The sequence below is a fragment of the Parasteatoda tepidariorum genome, chromosome X2 (genome assembly GCF_043381705.1).
Source record: "Parasteatoda tepidariorum isolate YZ-2023 chromosome X2, CAS_Ptep_4.0, whole genome shotgun sequence".
NCBI classification, from domain to species: domain Eukaryota; kingdom Metazoa; phylum Arthropoda; class Arachnida; order Araneae; family Theridiidae; genus Parasteatoda; species Parasteatoda tepidariorum.
In genome coordinates this window covers 6558649-6581999 of record NC_092215.1, presented here as the reverse complement: position 1 = coordinate 6581999, position 23351 = coordinate 6558649, and the positions used below count along the sequence as shown (strand labels likewise).

Below are 23351 nucleotides of genomic sequence, written 5' to 3'. Positions count from 1 at the left end.
CTTCTATATAAGAACCATGAATCGAGGTTGACTTAGGATTTTTCAAGCGTGAAAAAATCCTTTAATAAAGATAGTCTCAAGGTGAAAATGATCTTTTATCTAGGTAATTATAATATTTCTTTTCGAAGAGTCCCGTATGCTCAGCTGAAATCCACCTTGTCTTGAAATTTTAATGGACAATGTAATTTGATCCAATCGTTAGCGTTACGTCAGCTAAAACGCCATTGTGGACCTAAAGGCCTGGTTTCTTAGGACAGGACGCCGTCAGCTGGAAATCAGCGCTAACCTCTGATTGATCCATTTGTGAGTTTGATAGTATTACTACAATTGCCGTTGAACTCAACTGCAGTTGGATTACAACGTGACGTTAACCACAGAAGCAATAGCGGACAACATTCAACAGCACATTGAAATCAGCCAAGATTTTGATTTTGACATTAAACATAGCTTCTTCATTAAACATAGCACTCTTCATTTAGCTCAGCTATAATGTGTTTTTTCTTGGAAAAATTCATTATTTGTTCACCAAAACACTGGTCGACAATAACAAAATCAATACAAATTCAAAATAAATATTTGTTTACGTTATTAACGCATGCGCAATGAGAGATAATGTCTGCGTTGGACCGACTGCTCACGCTGAGCTAACGAAAAAGTATTTTTTTTTGGCGTCAGCTCTACGTCAACTTTCCGCTGACTCAAAGATAAGGCGCTACTTCTAAGAAACCAGGCCTTGAGCTAACAAACCAGTATTTTGTTGGCGTCAGCGGGACGTTGACGTCCCGCTGACGCCCAGATAAGGGCTTGTCCTAAGAAACCAGACCTTAAGTCACCATTTTACCTTAGTGACAATACTTTTTTAAAAAAGCCTTAAAAAATATTTTTTAACCCTCTTACGATGAAAGGTTTGAAACTGCAATATTTTTGCTTTATTGAAAAAAGGTTTTTAATACAAACATTTTTGTGACAATAAAAAGAAAATTCGGAGACAAGGTTGCCGTAAGGTTACATGCTTTCTGGGTTTGTAAACCCTATTTTACAAAACCACACGTGTCGTAAAGTTCGGAGATACTGGTGACCATCAGGCGTTTAACGGCAAATTATTCCCACGTTCAAGACACTGTTAATGAACAATCGATGCCAAATACAATACAAGAATTTAATGCATAATTGCGCTCTACGAAATACCACTGTATAATGTGTTAAATGAACTTAATTACAGATTGTACGTTTGTCTTGAAAAGTGTCGAACATTCAAATGAAATCTTGGTATGTTTTCTTTTTCTATTTCATGCATCATTTATTGTAATAAGGGTGGTAGTTTAGAAAATACAAACACTTAAAATCCGATAATGCATCTTGCAAACCCTGTAGGGTCTTTATAATTAAAGTTCCACTTTGAAATGGCTATAAAAATAAAACTACCCGACCAAATGTCATCAAACTTGGTAAATGTCTATAAGAGGTCATGGGATTTTAGTTCCCGCAACAAAACAAAACAAAAAAAAGTTCAAAAATTCACCACCAGCGGAGAATGGTGCTGTATGTAATAGTGTTAAACAAATGTGAAATATGCAAATTTGTTTTACACGTCATGTGACTTTGCAGTCATAAAAGTGAGGCGCCTTGTCTGAGCTGTCTGTGTTCTGAGTCGACAATGTCTGATGCCATGCAAGACCGTGCTTTGCTCGTGAAATCTCACTATGAATGCGACAACAATGAACGGAGGGCTTTACAAAAGTTCCGTACTGTAAGAGGAAAACGCCGAGGTCCAATGACACAGCAAGGTTTACGGAAAATGATGGCAAAATTTCAAGCCACAGGTTTGTTATCTGTTGCACCTGTTATTTCGTTTAACCTTATTGCATACAGCGCCATTCACCGCTAGTGGTGAATTTTTGAACTTTTTTTTTCTTTGTTGCGGGAACTAAAATCCCATGACCTCTTATAGACATTTACCAAGTTTGATGACATTTGGTCGGGTAGTTTTATTTTTATAGCCATTTCAAAGTGGAACTTTAATTATAAAGACCCTGTATTTTCATCCATGTGAAGCTGAGAAATTTTTTAATAATTATTTCACATATTATTTAAATAAATAATAAATACCAAATCTTTTGATTGACATTAAAACTTTATAAATTTATTATCACTTATTAATTTTATTATCATTAAAGCCGTTAGTAAAGTTAAAGCAGTTATTAAAGTTTAAGCAGCTATTAAAATTAAAATAGTTATTACAAAATAAACGTAATTACAAATGAGCGACATCGGTAAAACGATTAAGCAAATAGGCCGTCTTAAATCATTATTTCGTTTGTACGTCCTCTAAATTCTAAGTGTGTCGCGAGACATTTTAATTGGGAAAATTACTTTTCATAAATCTTATTTAATTGAAGTGTCTATAATTTAAATACTAAGTTCAATCTTAAATTCGTTTCTTAAATCATTGAAAACATATTCTTTCTAAAACTTGTAATTTCAAAAAATTTATCTCTTATTTAGGAGTAATTTAATGCAAAAGTACTGTTAAAAGTACATTAACCGTAGCTCATTAAAAGTTGAAAATTGAGAACTGAAGCGAAAAACTTTTTTACACCTTTTAGTTTTAATTTAAACAAAAGCCTGAGGTATCACATGAAAAAACGCACTTTAAGCAGTAAATATCGTTAAGTCTAGTAATAAAAATAAAATTAAAAATTAAAGTTTGAACTTTATTAGTGCAAGTTTTAAAACAGATTATTAGTAAAATGAATCACTTGTTAGAGACGATACTTAATACTTGTAATGTGATCACATCTTTATAAAAATGCAAAAGAAAAGAAAATTTTCCTTTTTTTACCTTTTACTTTTCTATCGATAGTAAAATATATTAATAATTTTTAATACATTCAAGCTAATAAGATCTTTAATAGAGTAAAAATGAAAGTTTTTTTTTCTCTATTAAAGATAATTTTTAGAGTTATATAATTTCAGAGTTGACGCAAATTAAATTTAACAAAGCTTTTCACACTGCTTAAATATTAAAGTTAATTACTCTAGGGTAAAATTTTTTGTAGCATTTATAAAAATACTTGATGTTGCCAATTCAAATTTAATAATTAATTTCTAGTTATCAAATTTGAATTGGGGATTTCAAATTTGTAATTAGTTTCGCTCCAAAATGTACAATTTTTTAAATGACATTTTTAGCATATTTTTTGCCGAAATGTATAAGTTCAAAAACGTTACATATAACAGGGGGTTGCGTAAAAGTTACGATAAACTTTTAGGGGATTGAAGCACATGATCAGGATTAGATTTGCATAGTAATTAATGTCTGGTCGTCATACGTGGCAAAGGGAGCTTCCCTATTTCTACCTGTTCGGAATCACATACTGTTCATAATAACAAAGCGCTGCTGGCGGCATATAACACATTTAGTCTAATGCTTTCGACGAAAACTTGTATCCTCTAACAAGAATTACTAAGAAGATTAATTAAAGAAGATTACTGTCTTCTCAATTTATCCCATTGAGAAAATAGTCATCTTCTCAATTTGAGAAAATTTTCGTTCTGGGTATTAACCAGGAAACGGTTTTGCTAAGGATAAAATTTTCGGGACTATTAAACATCTATGTTTTGCATTGTGTAAGATGTAGCCAAACTAGTTCTGGAAACATAAGTTTTGTGTTACTTTTTGTAAAAAAAAAGAAAATGGTTTTTAAGCTAAAAAGTGGGAAAACTTATTTTAACATTATTTCCCCACATGCATTTATTATTACTATTTTAGCACTTACTTTAATTTTTATCATCCTAGTAAAGAGTGCACAGTTAAAACTTTGCTAACTATAAAGCATTTTAGTATTATATAGTGTTTACTATAACTTTAAGTAACTTCTGCAAAAAAGAATTCTATTTTCTGGATTATTTGACTTAAGTAATTCCGGCCCTCTATATTTAAGATTCATATAATTAGAAAAAATATTATGCTAAGCTTCCCAAAATGTGATTAATGTTTTTAGTTCTTCTCAGCAACTTGTTGTCATAGTTACAGAATGACATAGAGAAATGTCAATTTATACTACAGTGAAAAAAACTCTTTATCGAATTACCTGATATTCGTGTTAAGATGTGTTGCCAACCAGAGGCCCGCCAAGTAATACGCTTTTTGAAAACTATTTTATAGAGTGGTCGACATTTTAAAACCAAACCTTTCAGAATTTTTGGTAATTTTACCAACATTTTAAAGGCCTCATCACGAAGGACCTAAAACAAAGAGGCGTTGCATATGAGCTTTTAAATCATTTATATACAGTAGTGTGAAAAATAAGTTTAAATGAATAAAAATAATAGCTTATAACATAAACATAACTACCACTAAAATAAATGTTTATAAAAAACGTGAAGAGTTGGTAGCCCTGCAACTATGTGTAAAATGATCCAGTAACATTAAATTTAGATGTTTTTAGTCTAAATTAATTCAACACAACTTACTTTCGAAATTAATGAATTATCAAAATTTATAATTATCGCAAACAGAAAATAAGTGTTTTAGTTGTTTTAAGGGGATTCGTAATTCACTCCTCAATTTATCGAAGATAACGTAGCCAAAAAATAAAGCCAATCCCCCATAATCAATATTAAATTTGAAAATAATTTGTCGAAAGCGAACCGCTAAAAAGACGGCTAGAATTAAAATAACCATGTATCTGAAATAATTTTGTGCTAAGAAATAAAAAGTAAAGAGTTATAAATGAATTTTTATTTCCGATTTAGTCACGGCAGTGAATTAATGAGTCTTACATTAGTATTGAAATTAAAAGTTAGTCGTTACATTGATCGTTAAGAAAAGAATAAAATATATTATATTAGCTTTTTATAAAATGTAATAAAAATTAAATGACTGGTTTAAAATTCTATGATTAAAAAGATTAGGATTAAAAGTCAAGATTATAATTAAAATGATGATTAGAAAGATAAATTTAAGAAATAAAAGAAATTTTAAAAGCTTGTAAATATGTAATGACTACTATGGAATCTTTTATGTAGAACTGTTAAGCAGTGCTACAGAAGAACTTCTATAAATATTTGCTCAGAATAATTAGCAAAAATAATGTATTATTTACAAGCTCATACCCAGAAAGAAATAATTCACTAAAACTAATGCATTGTGAATCAACAACATTACATAATACAATGCAATCAAGAAGAAAAGAAATTTCTTTTTTTTTTTCAGTTGTCAAGCGCAGCTACGGTGTAACGAAGCATATTGTAATTTCTTTGCGGAATTTTCTATTAAACTGCTGTATTAGCATTACTTACCGACAAAGAACTAGAACTGTCAGCATATTTAGAAACAAAGTATTCTAAATGTTTTTAGCTTACAACTGTTAAATTTAAATTAGATTTATTTGATCGAGAGAATGATTACCTTTTCTGCTTTTAAACAAAAATTAGATTCCGAGTCAAAGAAGCCTGAGGCTTTAACTTTCTTTCAAGTGTTTAAAATTTGATGATTTAATCTTAATTAAAACGCTTGGTAAGGCTTGATTTTGTTTTCTCTTTTAAGTGATGCTGAAACTTTCACTGTGAAAACTGTGGTGTTAGATTTATATAGTTGTTAGATAGCAAATATTGGTGTTTAGATTTTAATACATACTCTAAAGTGTGTATTGAAATCTAAACACCAATATTTGATAAAGCTTACACCCCGAGTCAGTAATATGTACTCTTTTCATGGTTGGCAAAAAATCGGAAAATGTGTAAAGTGCTCCTTAAATTTTAGAAAATAATGATTTTATTTGTGTTAGAGGTGATATATTCGAAGATAGAAGACTCTAGCTACACATAATCAGTGAGTTTACTTCATTATAAACATTATTTCTAAAGATATGGATTGATTTAATTTTCACTCTATGATGGCAGACATAAGAGCGTAACTAGGCTTAACTATCAACTCCAGAACGTATGAGAGTGAAGTTCGGAGATGTTAGTTGATTATTTGCCAATCAATTTCAATCTTCGTGTCTAATTGATGTAAAAAAATGATAATTGAAACTATCATATGGGCATATCATATATCATATACATGTTTTTAATTATATAACAAAGATATTTATGCCTTCTTACATAAATCTGTCAAAATGTTTAGAATACTTTTATAATATTTAACATTTACTCACTTCGGTTTCGTTAAGCCAACTTCGAATTTATGTTAATACATATTCTCTCTGTTCTGTGTGCATATTTGATTAACAAAATAATTTTGTTTCAAAAAGTATTGTATTTATGCATCCTAAGGTATTGATTCTTTCTTAGTTAATGATTTTTACTGACTCTCATGTGTATCACACCTTAAAGTAATTATAAATTTTAGTTTTACTGATTAACAAAACTGGAGGCATCCACCATACACCAAGTAATGTAAAAGAACATTTTTGGTGCTTTACAACACCAGGAAATATCCTTGATTCTTGGTGTAGTGAAAACTATTTTGGTGTTAAGTAGTAGCCACAATTTTTAGTGTTCTGATATGCGTGTTGATACGAAGACATTTTCATGTAAATATAAAAAATGCCATCATTGAGATCTACCAGTGCATATTTATTAATTATTCTACTTTTAAGTACTATCAGTATTAATTTTAGATTTAATAAAATTTAAAACCATTTCAGCCTTTATTTATAATTATCTGTTCTTACGGTTTATTTATAATTATCTGTTTTATAATATCACTGTAAAACCTATGGTGTAAAGCCTATCTAATTTTGGTTTCAAGAGTTTATTATTCATCTTTAAACTCCCAACTTAATTTCCTTCATACGTTTGCTGCTGAAGGTAGATTTAACCCTTCTATAGTTGACTATGCTCTTGAAAACTCACTAGATCCAAACATCCCTCATCTATTAATCCTTGCAGAAAACTTTACCTTTACTTTGCCGTTTTCTTCTCCTTTTTATAATAAAATTGCTTATATCCTCTCCAGCTTAGGTTTTAAAGTCATTTTCAGGCTAGTAGAAAAAAAAATTAAGTATCTTAAAGATCCTATAATAGCCAGCATAGCCTGGTTAGCTGGGTGCTGGAATCATTTTCGTAAGAACTGGAGTTCGAAACCAATCGATGACTCCCCGTGTAGAAAATGGTGACTGGTGCACGCTAACTCTGCCGGATCACAAACTCTTCCATGTTCCTATAACAAATTTTACCTCTAGGGATACTGAATTGAAGATTGATCGATCTCTGGTTCAGGTCAAAATTGCGATTTGTGCATGAATAAAGGGATATATGAATGGTCCACCTTATAAACGGGTTACACGTATGGGGGTGGCAGAAGTTGAATTCTTGGTTATAGATGGCGCCACTGGAAAACAAGAACAATCACATCCCTAGCCTAAATGGCCTACGACTACAAAGATCCTATTAGTTTAGATAATCGCCGGGATATTTAACACATTCCTTGTCAGTACGACTTATGCTACATCGGACAAACAAGACGTTCTTTAAAATATAGATTTAAGGAACACAATAAATATGTCCGTTATCAAGAAAACGAGAGAGAAATTATCAATTACTGCACATTGTTTGAATCTTGAGTATAAATTCAATTTCGACAATGCCAAAATTAAGTAAACTATTATAAAAAGGCATGCGTGCTTTTAGTTATAAAAAATAACATAATAATGTTTTCAGAAGAAGATGTAATTAATCTTTCAGTTTCATTAAATAATTTTATAATATTTGAATTCTATTGACTTTGGTTTTGTTAAGCCTAGTTCATATTAATATTCTATCCGTACTGTCTGTCTGTTTGATTAAAAAAACTCATTTAATTTTAAGAAATATTGTATATATGCATTCTAAATTAATGGTTCTTTCTTTATGTTGTATCGTAAAATTAACTTTAGTTACTTTTATGAGTATTTTATTTTAATGTAAATATAAATTTATTGTTACTAAGTAATGAAAATGGTGGTGGCTACTTTACACAGAGTAGTAAAATAGAACATTCTTGGTGTAGTGGAACAACTCGATCCAAGAGTTGTAACTACACCTCTTTGGTGAAAAGTAATTTCCACCAATTTTGGCGTTGACAGCGTTTTGACGTTTTACCGCGTATAAAATGTTTGATATAAAAGTTAATTTTAACGTATATCATATAAAAAAAAAGGGGGGAATGGATTCGAAAGAAAAGTTTAGCAAATTCAGTCTCAGAACTGTACTATTTTAATTTTTCAAAATCACTTAATTTAGCAATGCACTTTCGAGTATCAGTATATCAAAAATGGTACTTTACACCAAAGTCGTGTTCGATTACACCAAAATCCAATGACAGTTCCTGGTGCTGTGAAGCACTTGTTTTTATACGCTACTTGGTGTAAAGTAGTGTGAAGACGGAAATCAGGTGTGGCGGAAGTTGTAAGATTGATTAATTGAAGATTGTGATGAAAACGGGATAATGAAATTGACAGTTGAAGATGAGAACTGGATCATACTTAATAAAAATTTTATTTAGAAGTATTTGTAGATCTCGAGAATTAAAAAATTATATTTTTATCCATAGGATTTTAAGTTTTTCAAATTTTGCATAATAATATTAATAAGGACAGGTCATAGGTAGCAAATCCCCCATGACCCGCCTATTCAAAAGCCAAAATAAAAAGCAATTGAATTGTTCCCAACAGACATATAGAATCATGAGAAGAGATCCAAGATTGGTGATTTATTAAAAATGACATAGCTAAAAATGTAGCCAACCCCCCATCATCAATGTTAGGTTTGAAAAATACCTTGGCGATCGCGAATCGCCAACAAGACTGTGAGAATTATTATAACCATGTAACTGAAACATATTTGTGGGGAGAAATTTACGAATAAAGAGTTATAAATAAATTTTTGTTTTCGATTAGGCGCGACAGTGAATTAATGAGATTATATTAGTAGGGGAGAGTGGAGTCAATTGTAACATTTTTTACTTAACTATTTTTAACTAACAAAAAATACAATATATTATTAGTATTAATTGACAGACGAGTAAAGTAGACTATCCTCTACTAGAAAAAAAAAAAATACCTTATTTTAAATGTTATTATATTAGTTATTAACAATTTTTGACAGTCGTGCACTTGTTACAATTGTCCCCACTTACGGGGTCAATTGTAACAGTTCATAAATTCAACTAAAACATAGTTAATTATACATATTATCATAGTTGTGATATATTTTTTTATTGATCAAAATAGTAGTGATATTTTAGGAGTAAAAATAATAATGAGCAGAGACCTAAAGGGTTAAACTTTTAACTTTAAGGGGTTAAAAATTTTAATTTATGCTGTGAAAGGTGACAAATAAAATAATGCACATGCAACATAATATAAATGATATAGGAAACTATTGGTGGTTCTTAAAGAGTTAAGTAATGGTTTGTAAACATAAGATTATTTATTTTCAGCTGTTACAATCGTCCCTTTACTTATTGTTACAATTGTCCCCAAGACGCCATTTCAGCTTCATTTGTTAAAAACAATGCTAGTTAATTAGCAAAACTAATCTTTTTTTTTTTTGAAATGTTAATTAAGGTGTCCACTTACATATTCGGTTAATAATTTTTATTTGTTTAAACAAAATTACTTTGTTACAATATAATATTCTAATACCAAAAAAAGTACTTACGTAGCGTGAAAATATCTTTTGTGATGTAACTCTTTCAAAAGTACATAAAAATGGTTGCCAGCAGGGGTGTACATGTAGATTTATTAAATACACCTTGTGCGCCACCTAGGAACCAAATCTAGAACTCGACACTCGAAATTTTTGCTCTGTTACAATCGTACCCTGTTAGAATTGACCCCACGAAATAAAAAGTAAGCAGTTACATTGATCGATAAGAAAAGAATAAAATATTTTATGTTCGCTTTAAATGAAAATTAACTAATTGATTTAATTTCAACGTAATTTGATTAAGAATGATTAAAACAATAAGTTTAGGAAATTTTAAAAACTAGAAAATATGTAATGCCCATTGTGGCATCGCAAGTAGTATTTATTAGGTCTCGTTTGTTATTAGGTAGCATTAAAGTTTATAATGACTCTAGTATATAATACACTTAGAAATCAGTTAAGTTATTTTTACGAGCTAATATAAAGTATCAGAAATTCAGGTTGCATACATAGTCTAATTCTTAAAATAAAATGAGGTTTTAAATAGAGAGAATATTAAGGCGAGTTTGAACTAGGCTTCACAAATCTGGAGCTGATAAAAATTACACATTAGAAAATTATTTCATACAGTTTACGAAGACTTGAAAATTAAAATATACATGTCCTTATTACACAATTAAAAACATACATACAACGAGGAAATTAAATTTCTACAGATGAAAAGCAACGTTGAAGACAGCCGTAAACACTCGCCAACTCGTTACCAATTGCGAACAATTACAGAGAAAACTCGCCAACACAGGAGTTTTCAGAAGTGAAAATATTTAACGTATGTGGTTAATGAGAGTGCTCGTGTTGGACACTTATTGAATTTTCGGTGTTTAGAGCTTTCATATACCCTTTAAATTGAATATGAAAGTTCAATTCGGTGTTAACTTGAAGAAAAAAAAAGTACTCTTTCGCACAACTTTTTAAATTATTCATCATCAAATGCGGAGAGTCAAAAAACTACTTCACAGCAAAGTAAACCACTTTTCAAATAAAATTCTTTACATTAAAAAGCCTGACAAACAAAACTAGATTTCTTCAAAAAGAATCCTTAAAAAATTCTTTTCTAGTCTATAACCTAACTATTGTTGAATAATGGTAATAAAAATAAATCATGTCACTTACACTCCTTTTAAAGCAGCGGATGAAAGAAATATAATACATCCTGAAAAGTATATAATAAGAAGAAATATAATACATCTCAGTTTATATCCTCGTTTAAAGGCTTCTTATTGTTGTATTTTCAAACAAATATGTGTGGGTTCGTGTTTTATTCTTTGGATCTATCTGAGCATTTAATTCAGTTTTCAAATATATCCGAGCTTTTATTTCGGTTCATTTTTATAAGAGTTTTACTTTCTACTTTCTCTTATATCATAATTAATAAATAGTAATAATAATAATTTATAGTTAATAATCGTAACTAATAATAATGATTTAATACTAAACACTTTTAAATCATAATTAAATCGTAATTTTAGAGAATTTAGGCTTGAATTTAAAGTGCTATTTAGTTGACTCAAGTATTTAGACTTATTTAATTATAATAGTGTACTAACAGTGCATAAAATAATCGTACATTTTAAATTTAAAGCTAATATCACATTAACCAGTAACGTAATTTTTCAAGTGTTTAGAAACATTTCTAAATTTTTTCCATGTTACAAATTTTTTCCTTCCAACCGTTTATTTAATTTTAGCATTCACTCCTAATTTTAAAGTGGAGACAGGTTTATTTATAGAAGTGCTGTCTATGTACAGTACAGTTGCTATGTGCTACAAGATAATATCGCTTACGGTGACAACTGGAGGAAAATTGTGAATTTAATATAAACTTTAAAAATATTTCTCATTTTTTACGCATAATATACGATAAACACCGCATTTATCCACCGTACCTTTAGTTTTATCATCCACTCTTAACTTTGGTGTTTAGGTATAATATAGTGGCTAAGCGTTTCAAGATTAGACCACGCCTGGTAACAAGATAAAACCCCACCATACAGCGCCACCTGGATAAAATAGCGGTGAATTGAGATAAAGTGTTAATTTCTGCCTGGAAGAGGATACCAGGCATAGCGGAAAGGGAATATACGAGTAATACACTGTAAAAAATCCCTGATAAAGTACTGGCACTCAGGGTGCAGCCACTGACACTACTTTTTATCATAAAATCTATTTTTACCGTAACATTTTATGGAACAAAAAATATGATATAACGTAATTTTTACAGTAATAGTTACTCATTCACTGTAATTAAATTAATATAAAGGTAAAAATAGATTTTACGGTACGAAGTACTGGCATCCTGAGTCCCAATACTTTTTACCGTAATTTTAGCAGTGAATTTCTTTCAGGGCAGAGCATCATCGATTTATCGCCAACTTTATTACAGAAATCAAAACCTCTAAATCGTGCATTATTATTTGTTCGGAATATCTCCTTCTCTGTGACCTGATGAAATGATCTTTGGATAGAAAAGCAATTATTCATTATAATATACCTTTATTTTTAAATTTTTTTGTCATTAATGCTTACAAGGTATTTATTAGTACTAAATCGATGATGCTTTATAGCTTTGTACTTAAATTTTTACCCATATCTAGTTCCATTGTTGAGATGGAAAAGCTAACAGTGCAGTTTTCCACCAATTGCTGCTGTAAGCGATTTTATTTTGTCGAGGATAGTCACTATATCTATACTCATAACAAAACTAAGCTTAAAGCATTACCAGCGTTCCGGCAGCCAATTTGCATATAGCTTTCTAATGGTTTTACTAAATAACGCTTTTTATAGCTAAATTTGGCATTTTCTTTAAATATCAATTCAAATTACGTTGAATAAACTAATTAGAATATAATATTCTTGCTATATATCTCTCATATATAGTCAATCTTCACTATTTATATTTAATTCAATTCACTCTAAGCTGCTATTTTTATTTATTTTCCAGATAAATGAAGTTAGAGAACCTAAACTGTAACTATTATGCGTATCATAAACATCCATAATAAAAGTATTTGAAATATAACAGTATAATTCAATAGCTCTTAGAGTTCTAAAAAATATTAGAACTAAAATGCGGAAAAAAATATCTAGTCATAAAGTTTTAAACTGCAAAAAGAAACATTTTCTCTGTAGAATCTACTTTCCATTACCAAAATGCCAAGCCAACATATAAAATGCATAAAACAAATGTAATCGAAATCATTTTTCGCTTATCGTCTGCCACAAAATATTTGTGGAAGGAAAAAAAACCTTAAATATTTGAACTCGAAAAAATAATTATTGAATATTTATGAGTGAGAGATATCAAGATGTGGTGAAATTTCACGTAGTTTTTAAATACATAAATATTTTTACTGGATAATGCAATAGAAATGTAGACTGAATGAAAACAGTTAATTCAGTCATATAATAAAGAAGACTTACAACAAAAATGTCTGAAACTAACAAATACAAATAGGTGAGCCAAATCGGTTTTTCTTTTCACTTTTATCAGCACGTATTTTTTGCGTTTTTTCGTAACATTAATTTATTAGATTTCCATGTTTTTTTTCTGATTAAATTCTTCATTATTACACAACTATTCCAATCAATAGAATCTGTATTTAACAGTCTTCTCCAATTTTTACAAGATGAGCATTTAACTGAAAAACTTAACTATCTGTATGTGTGTATTTAAGTTGCACTTATTTTTTAATCTTAATTTATCTCTAAGACTTTATTTTTTTAAAAATGATGGTAGTTATCGTTGCATATATCGTTGATAGCATAGATAGCATATATCGTTGGTTCCTGCTTAACCTTTAGTTTTTAATCTCAAATTCTAAATTAATTCAGAATAGTTTTCTCAAAAAAAACTTACAAACTTTTTATTTGTTCTTTAAATATCAAAAAGTACAATTTTCAACACCCATTAAAACCTTTTGCTTATATCTAAAGCGTTTTATAACAGCTTTCATCCATTGACAAAGAAATTTTATTAAACAAACTTTATAATTAGACAAATTTTATAATTAAAAAATACCAAAATATATTTTTGATTTCAATTAGAGATTCAGAAAAAATATGTAAAAAGGACACTGGCATTCTATCTGCGTCAAATGATTAATATATTTAAAAAAAAAAAATAACATTCTAAGCTTTCATTTTAAATTACGGAGGTGGTGACATCTATTGATCTGAAAGCAAACTATTCTATAAGAGAGCATAAAAAAATTTAAATATAGTTTTTCTCGTCTGTTTAGCAAAGCGTTTAACAATAAATATCACAAGCTCGTGAGTTATGAATAAAAACTTGTCGATAGATCATGACTCTTACGAACACATTTTTATTCTATTATCATTGAATCCAGATGAAACTGTTTTTAGTTCTCAATTATAAGAAGTATATACTCTAAAACTTAAAAAAGATCATTTTAATAAAAGTATTCATTATAAAGATTTACTTCATCTTTGTTTTTCGATATTTTTATTATCAAACATCTAAAAACTTACTTAAATTTGCTAATGAAATAGACAAATCCAAACAAATTTTCAGACAAATATTATTAAAAGAATGTTGTAATTTAAAAGTAGCGTGATATAAACATTGCGAAAGGATGAAAAATATTATGCTACATTTCAAATATTTACACATTTTTAATATGGAAAAAGGTTTTTTATGATGTGTAAATTTTGCTATAATAATGAATGCCTTTATTAAAAATTCCTTTCTAAAAATAAAAACTGAGATATTAATATTTAAGAGCAAGATACGAAAATGAAAACTTTCGCACAATTCCTTCTGCATTGTTTTGCTTAAAATAAAATAATCCTCTCTTCTATCTATTCTTTTATTCCTTAAATCAAGTCCATATTTTCTGTTTTAATGAGTTCAAAAGCATTAATCTTAATATTCCCTCTCATTAACTTTTAATCGATATATCGAGTTTGTGCATTTTTCAAATAAAAGTATTGCCCAAAAGTTTGGAGATATTCATTACTTTTAAAAGAATTTCGAAATGGGTAAACTATGCTATCTTACTTTATCAAAAATAAATACGAAATACTTAATTTTATGTCAAATACTAATACTTAATTATATTAATACTAGTTATGCTTAATTATACTAATACTTAGTACTTAATTTTATGTCAAATGCGTATTAACATCAGTAGGGACTACACTGTAAAATATTCAGTTTCAAATTACGGTATAAAGTACCATCCATAAAATCCATTTTCACTGTAAATTATTATGCTGTAATTTTTACAATAATATTAATTTAATTAGAGTAATTCAGTAATTTTACGGTAATTATTACTGTAAAATTACAGTATATTAGATTTTTTGTTCCAGCAAAAATAGATTTTACGGATTAGGCACTCAAAGTGCCGGTATTTTACACCGTAATTTGATACGCAAATTTTGCAGTGTAGTCCTTACTAAAGTTAATACGCATTTGACATAAAATTATGCATTATCTAATGCTATACGTACCGGCACCCTAAATATCGGTACTTTTACAGTAATTTTATCCTGAAATTTTTGCAGAATAATTTTGCTTCAAACCTTCAAAACTTTATATCTATTCTACAGACATAAAATTCTGACAAGCAATTAATACATTAAAAAATTCCGATTTTTTTAAAAAGGAATTCTTAACTATATTTTAACTTTTTAAACAAAAATAGTGTTTTAATATTTCATACAAAATTTTAGAAGCAAATTTTAAAAATAATATTTTTGAAAAAAAAACATACATAGCCACAAAATAGCAATGATACTATTGATTTTATTTTAGGAAAATTTGTCGAAGAATCGGTACCAATTCAATCTATAATAATTTTTCTTAATTTAACTGAAAAATACTTTTATAAAAAATTAATATACATTGAAAAACAAGGACTTCATTTTTTGTTCTAAAACATCGCCAAACATATTATTTAAATTTAAATGGCTTCATGCGACATATTTTTCTTTATTATCTACATGAAAGAGAAAAGCTGGTTTACCTTAAATAAAGTTATTTTTAACATTTAGAATTAAAAAAAGTAAGTATGCAAATCTACATGTTTATATGATTACTTGCTGTTGTTTACAAAATCCCATTTACCAGACGTTAAATGTAACATTTTTAAAAACATTACGATTGTAGTTCTGAAACAAAGAAAAGGAAAAATATGCATATGAATACTCCATGCATTAATACATATGCAAATAATTATTTATCAGCGACATACATTGAATAGTTATATCTCATCTAAAGTTACAAAATTCATTTATAATTCAAATGCTAAATACTACCAAAAAACGAGATACTGTTTGAAGATTATTTATCTATAGTAATTCAATAATAGAAACTGATACGTTAATAAAATGTTTATTCAATGAAAAATAACACTTTTAATTAAACTTTTAAGTTGATTTTCATCATTTACAGAAGCATTACTTTGTAAACTGATAGATAAAATCAATTATAATTGAAATACATATTTAAGTTCAAAATTAATTTCCTTCCATTACATAAATATTTAATTAGTACTGAATTTTCATTAAGGGACAAAACGGTTTTCGCTTATTATTTGAAAATGACATTGAATGAAGGGATAATTTGAAATATTCGAATCAAATGAGATTATAATTTCTAATAATTGGGTAGTTTTGCCTCAAGGGCTTTAAGTATCGTATTTAAAATTGCAATTTTGAGAATAGAAAAATACAGTGTAATAACCTGAACTCATTAAAAAATATTGTATTATAGTTTTTCTAATCCCCAAATTTTAAAACTACAATGATATGTGAATGTAAAATTAAGTTAAATAACTAGTGTTTTCAAACTAAAATTTTTCAAACTAAAATTATTTGTGCATATAAAATTATGCGAAATAACTAGTGTTTTAAAACTAAAATTTATATCAAACTAAAATTATGTGCGCATGTAACGTTACGTGTAATAACTACTGTTTTCAAAACAAAAATTTACCAAATTAAATTATCAAACTGAAACTAAAATTATGAACTGTACGAAAAGCATATGAGAATAAAATGATACCTATTTAAAACAAAACTTTACTTCGTATATATATCTCTTTCAACTGCTTTTTAAATCTGTTCCAGCAGAAGTTGGTTTTAATAAACTTACTTTTATTTTAAATTAAAACTTAAATAAAAACACTTCAAACCGTTTGAAATAGACCATTTGAAAACGAAGAAAGGTAGATCCTCTACCCAATGCTTGAGAAGTAAATTTTGTTGAGAAATTTATCTCAAAAGTTTTGTATGACTAGCTTACAGAAAGGTTGCTTTAGTTTTGTATTTACGAAAAAAACCTTTGCAGAAAAAGATTATTTACGTGAATATAAATAATCTAGTATGCAAATCTTAATTACGAAATCGTTTCTCACTTAGTGTTGATTCTTCAAGAAAAAAATCTTTAACGGTTCCTCCGAAATTCCATTTATAGTTTGTGTCAGATTTCGTATAGAAATGAAATGAGGAATAAATGTTTTTGTTGAATAAAATTTTCATTTTTGTATTGATCATTTTCATTTTGCGATATTCTTTTTTTTTTTCAAAAAAAAAACAACCTCCTTTTTTTGAGTGATAGCGTCGTTAAGTTATTGATTAAATGCATATAAGGCGGACCAAATTTTTTTATTGATTTTGTGGTTTAGTAATTATTTTCTTGAGTTAAGATAAAAACCAAATTCAAAAATTGATTGAATAAAAGATGGAAGTCGTTTATATTTATGAAAAAATATTAGGTGATAGAATAAATCGAAAAAATAAATGAAAACATAGATTATAATGAAATGAAAATATAGAACATAATAGAATGAAATAGAAGGGAAATACGAGTTGATTGCAGGAAAAGATCAATTCATGTATACGAGCCAAGATATCTCAGGGAAATGAACGAGTTCCAGGTTTGAACCCTAGCTATGGCTGGTTAATTTAAATTCAGCTCCCGAATCACCCGGTACATATGCTGAAGTAAAATACCATGGTAGATGGATTATGGGTTAGAATTCCCTTGTTTTCTGGTTAACCATAGTAGGTTTTCGCAGTTTTCCTCTCCATGTAATGCAAATACGTGTTAATTCCATTCGAAATTCGTGTTTTTTATTTCAAAATATTGAAATATAGAATTCAGAAAATCAATTTTAAATTTAATGTCTGACAAAAATATTAACACAGCACTATTTTAAACTTTGTCCCACTATTTGAAACGTAAAAGAAATTAATTAGGCCTAACTTATTTTTAAATTTTATTACATTTGTCATTCCCTCACTAGAGTATAAAGTGAGGGAATTATGCTAAAGTGAGGGAATGATTTAAGATGAGTATATTCTTAAATTTTCTTTTGTTCAATCGTGCCAGCCAATTTTATTTCTTTAAAAACTATTAAGTATATAAAACTAAATTATAATAAATGTTAGACATACTTAGTATGTTATCATTCTCAAACTTGAGGTAGCTGTAACTTAGAGAAAAGCATGTATTAAAATAAAATATCATTCCCTCACTATTAGTGTCATTTCCTCACTTTTTAAACAGTAAAATTAATAAATTTATTTAAATATTAAGTATAATTTATAGGATATATACTTTCTTTATAATGCCATTACATATTTCTATTAATATAAAAAGTTTCAGAGCTTTTGATTCACTTTACTTTTTTGGGATTTTATGAACTGAAAAATGACAGTTTTCGTGAGAATGACCCATTTATTTTTACCTCTTTTCATTTCTAACAAAGATTTTCCAAACAAATCTATCGTTTTCTGTGTTCTAAGTCCAGCAAATTTATTCAATGAATAAATTAAAGATGTAACTAGGAAAAACAAAATTGTGCTTTGTATTTTCACTGTAATTGTTTTTCATTAAAAAAAGTTATAAAACCTATAATATTTCTCAAAAATTATTCACCAGAATTAAATGAAATAAATACAATGAATATTTCTTGTAATCTGGTGTAAAATTCTGAAGTAGTATTATCTTATTAAAGAAAAATCAGTTTTGAACAGATATGATCTAAATATTTAAACAGTAGAATCTTATAAGTAATATCCATTCAAAACTTACAAGTCTCCTACAATGTGAAAAATTCTAGATCAAATTACCTTAAAAAATACCGGTGCATTTTACCCAAAAATCCGTTTTTCCCTGAACGTGTTACGGAACAAAAAAAAATCAGATATACCGTAATTTTTAGAGTAATAATTACAGTAAAATCAATTAATCACTCTAATTAAATAAATATTGCAGTAAAAATTACGGTATAATATTTTACGGATGATGCATTCTAAATGCCGATACTCTTTACCGAATTTGATCCAAAATTTCTTACAATGCCCATTTATATTTCCCATTATTACATTACATTTACCATACATTATATTTCCCATCAAAATTCACGGTTTTAAAATTAAAATATTAATATAGTTATTTTTAAAAATAAACTATTATGATCAATGGTTTATTATTCAAAATATATCAACAAAAATTAAATCACCAGAAAAAATAAAAATGTAACAATTCTACATTTTCACACTGTACCCCCTGAATTTTTGTAATTATTTATCGAAAAATCGAATCTAGCTAAAATTTTCATCAACAAATTCGATGAACTAATCAAGTTGTAAAAGCAAATGCAGTTACCTAAACAAAAGAAGAGAAAGAATTTAAATAGAAATTCCTGATGAAAATGAAACTCGTCTGAAACTTAGGTGATATTTTCTTCTTCGCCTATCTACGGCTAATGTGGAGAAGACACATTTACATGCGCCGCGATCAGTTACTTTTAGATGGTTTCGACAAAATGTGGGAAAGCGAAGTAATCTATTCAATTAATCTGGAAGATTGTTGACAATTTTCCGAAATCGGACTGCTTAATTTAAATAGGATTTTTTCAATTACATAGATAAAAGTATATTGTTTTGTAGTTTATATCATAAAAAATAATATTTTAAAAGGTTAAGGGTTAAGTGAAATATCGAAACACGTTAGGCATTTAAAATATAAAGAATTTTATTTTGTAAATAAATGACTTTATGTCATTTATATTTAATCATGAAGTTAAAATTATTTAATAAAATATTTTAGAATAGTAAATTAGTTTTAATCATTAAATGAAATTACATAAAAAATTTACGTTTGATTTTCAGTTTATTTTTAAGTTTTAATTTTAATTTTCAATTCAATTTATTATCACTTTAACTTCGATTTATGATTAAACAGAACTTATAGATCATAACAGAATAATTAGATTATGATTCTTAATAAATACCTTGAAATCTTCAAATTTTAATTATGACTTACAGAAACTTTAGTGTTACTATTTATTTTTCTATGAATTATTAAATAGTAATTCTGAATCATCTTAAAATCATCACATTTATATTTTAATCTATTTTTTAATAATTCAGTTAGCTCTACATCTGTATTATGGTTCATATTAAAATCAATATGAAGTCACTTTTACACTGCATTATTTAAAATTATTTTATGTGATATAATCAAACGTAATATTTTTTGACTAAGATAATTCACTTCTAATTGTGAAAAAAAATACAATAATGAAGAAATTTTCGTAAGTAAAAAGAATTCGAACTATAAAATACATCATCCATGATAGATCACAATATTGTGTAGATTACACATTACTTTGCTTTAGTTTATTATTACTCTTTTTTATTATATTAAAATATTGGTCATTGTAATGGATTTCAATTTATTTATTTTCGTTTGACATTTCCTTCAAGATTACAATAAGATTTAAACATTTTACAAAGACTTTCGGCGTTATTATAAAAGTGCAGAAAACATTATTAAAAGGAAATACTTTAAACTTGAACATTATAAAACTTGAGCACTCAAAAAATTTGACGTATTTTCACAAAACTGAAATTTCATGAAATCGGTTAACCTTTTATTTGTCGCCATTGTTTTAATTCCATTTCAGATACTTTCTCTCCCTCGAAAAATAATGTATTCAAAAAGAAAAACAATCATACTAATTTGTATTTTCATGGGATGAACCAGTAAAATAAACTCAAAAAAGCAAGTTGTAAGTTGAATAATTTATTGTTTTTATTTTATGTTTTGCATTAGACTATGGCATAATGCTGCAAAACAAATGTATCCAAAATAAGCGAAACTCTACTAAACTAATGTTTCATTACAAATGTAATTATTATTCCATTTTAGGTACAGCCCTAGTATGAAAATAGTAATTTGTTTTAAAGAATATTTGTACCTATATAGATTAATATAAAATAAATATTTGAATAACTTAAAGAAAGAGAAAAAGATATAATTTTTATCTGTAAATTTATTCTTTCTTTTTATTTCATATTTCTGCTTGTTTTTATTGTCTTGAAATTAAAATAATATATTTATACCCAGATTTCTGTAAATTAGTTCATTTTTTTTTTAATCTGTGAATAAAAGTTACATTTGCATTCATCTGTAATCGGAAACTTAAACATTTCCTCAATTGAAAAATTGAAAATGAAATAAAATTACATACAAATTTTCACCTTATCTTTTTAAACAAAAAATAAGCTTTTTGACTAATTTGATACAAATTAACTATTATTCAAAATATCTCATTAGGTAAAAGGAAGATGAGATATAGAATTAGTTGCTATATTTAATTATGTCCTTTATAATCATATTCTTATAGTTCAGTTGATGTATTTAAATTTTTAAAACGAATGTTGATAAAATTATTAGGAAAGGTCTGAAAATAGGCAATAGCGAAATATTTTCAGGTAACTTAATTATTTAATGTATTAAGTAAACTCAACTCACAATCAACTAATTTCCATTTTTATTTCTATCAATAACAAAAACTCATAAAATATAATATTTTTTTAATTTATGCGTTAGTATTGTTATTTTACACTTATTTTAGCATTCTCAGCATTCCTTGCCATAGTTATTAAATTAAACATTCTACTATTTATATTAAACAAGAGTTTCGCAAAATACAAAAAGTTAAATGTTCTTAAATTGTTTATGAAGGTGAAGCACAAGAAAGTATTTCAAAGTTGCTGTTTTTGTTAAAAAGAGAACTCAAAACAAACTTCAAAAAGCACACACGAACATGGAAGAACAATTTGAAAAAGTCGATAAGTTTTGTTTCTTTCCTTTTAAAACAAAGAGAAAAATCAGTTAAGTAAACTTTAACTTAAATGTTTTTTCCTACCTGAACTTTCCAAAGTAGATCACGGAAAAAAACAAAGTTTAGTATGACAAAGCTACTTTTCTACAAAGTTTAGAGAAATAAACTCAGCGTAGTTGAAGAGATATTCTGAAATGAAATCTAAGTCGATTCTGAACAGTGAACGGGACGTTATAACGTTTGCGCTTTTATGGGGCACAAGAAAGATGAGATGGAGAAATCGAAGCCATATTTGGCGAACTTTTAAAAGCTGGCGAGGAAATGTTTTTGGCAGGTCTTCATGCAGGCAGTACTTACGAACAAAGACTTTTATTTATACAATAAGTTTGATTCTGAGAAAATTTTATTTTATTATTTAGTATCAGTGAATATACTCAATATGAGTTGTTCTTTTCTTTATGTTCTCTCGAAAACTATAACTCTTTGAATCATAATTTTTATTGAACATATTTTTCAATCTCTTTTTATTATTTTGTATTAATTTAGGTCAAAATAAGTGCAAAATTTTATAATTAGCATTTTTATAATTTATGGTTTTAAAATACAGATTAAACTAGTGCCTTTTTCTGAGTCAAGAGTAGAATCTTCAAAACACGGCCTCATTTCCGAGCAATAATTTTTCTAATTTGCACTTATTTGCAATTATTCAGATCTAAGAGAAACAGTTATTCATCGATGAAATTCTTTAATTTTAAAAATCAATTATGGATAAATTTCTGAATATGAATGGAAAAAAAATTCAACCTGCTCTTTTTTTAGGATTTTATATTTTGTACAAATCTAATTTCGATAATCTAACAGACTTTTTTAGTAACTATTAGACTGTATTTTATAATTAAAAATACTAAAATATATTTTTGTTTGTAAGTAAAACGCTAAAAAAGTATATACATGAGAGATATAGGGTTAGAGGCATTAAAGGGGTAATTGTGCGATATTTTTTTATCATAATTTTCTTTGACTTCCGATGGATTATTTTTCAGCTGAAAATAAAACTAAATCCGATAACCTATTTCTTAAATAATTGCTCTTATGTCGAACTTCAAATTCATATCTTTTAAAGAAAAATTATACTCTGAAAAAAGTTTTGTGCCATTCTTTATTCTCAAATGGAAATTGTTTATAGTCAAATGGAAATTGTTTTTGTTTCTCTCCTATAAATGCATATCTTTTTCTAACACTAATTTTTCAATGAATTTTTTTCTATGAATAAAGGAAGTTGTCTCTTTACGTCAGAATAAGGGAAAATTCTACACTATTATTTTTTTAAGAAAAACATGTTAAAATTAACTGTCAAAACTTTCACAATTTACTAATTTTTTTTACATAATAGATTTTAATATAAGAAAAACCTAAATATATATTGAAAATATATCATTTATGAAATCATTTTCTAAAATCTGTGTACTTACTTTCTTACTTTGAAGTACCTTTTTTAAACAGTTTCAACACACAAAAATCTTCTGCTTTCTTACTTTAAAGTAACTA

At 27.5% G+C, this 23351-nt stretch overlaps 1 protein-coding gene across 1 annotated transcript in view; it reads right to left on the bottom strand.

Annotated features, from left to right (window-relative positions):
* Nucleotides 1-22055, bottom strand: part of LOC107453500 (uncharacterized) — an 89907-nt gene extending 67852 nt beyond the window's left edge. Inside the window, exon 1 of the mRNA XM_016070359.3 lies at nucleotides 21888-22055. The gene's annotated coding sequence lies outside the window, so the exon portion shown is untranslated. The remainder of the gene's footprint in view (nucleotides 1-21887) is intronic.
* Nucleotides 22056-23351: the final 1296 nt, after the last annotated feature.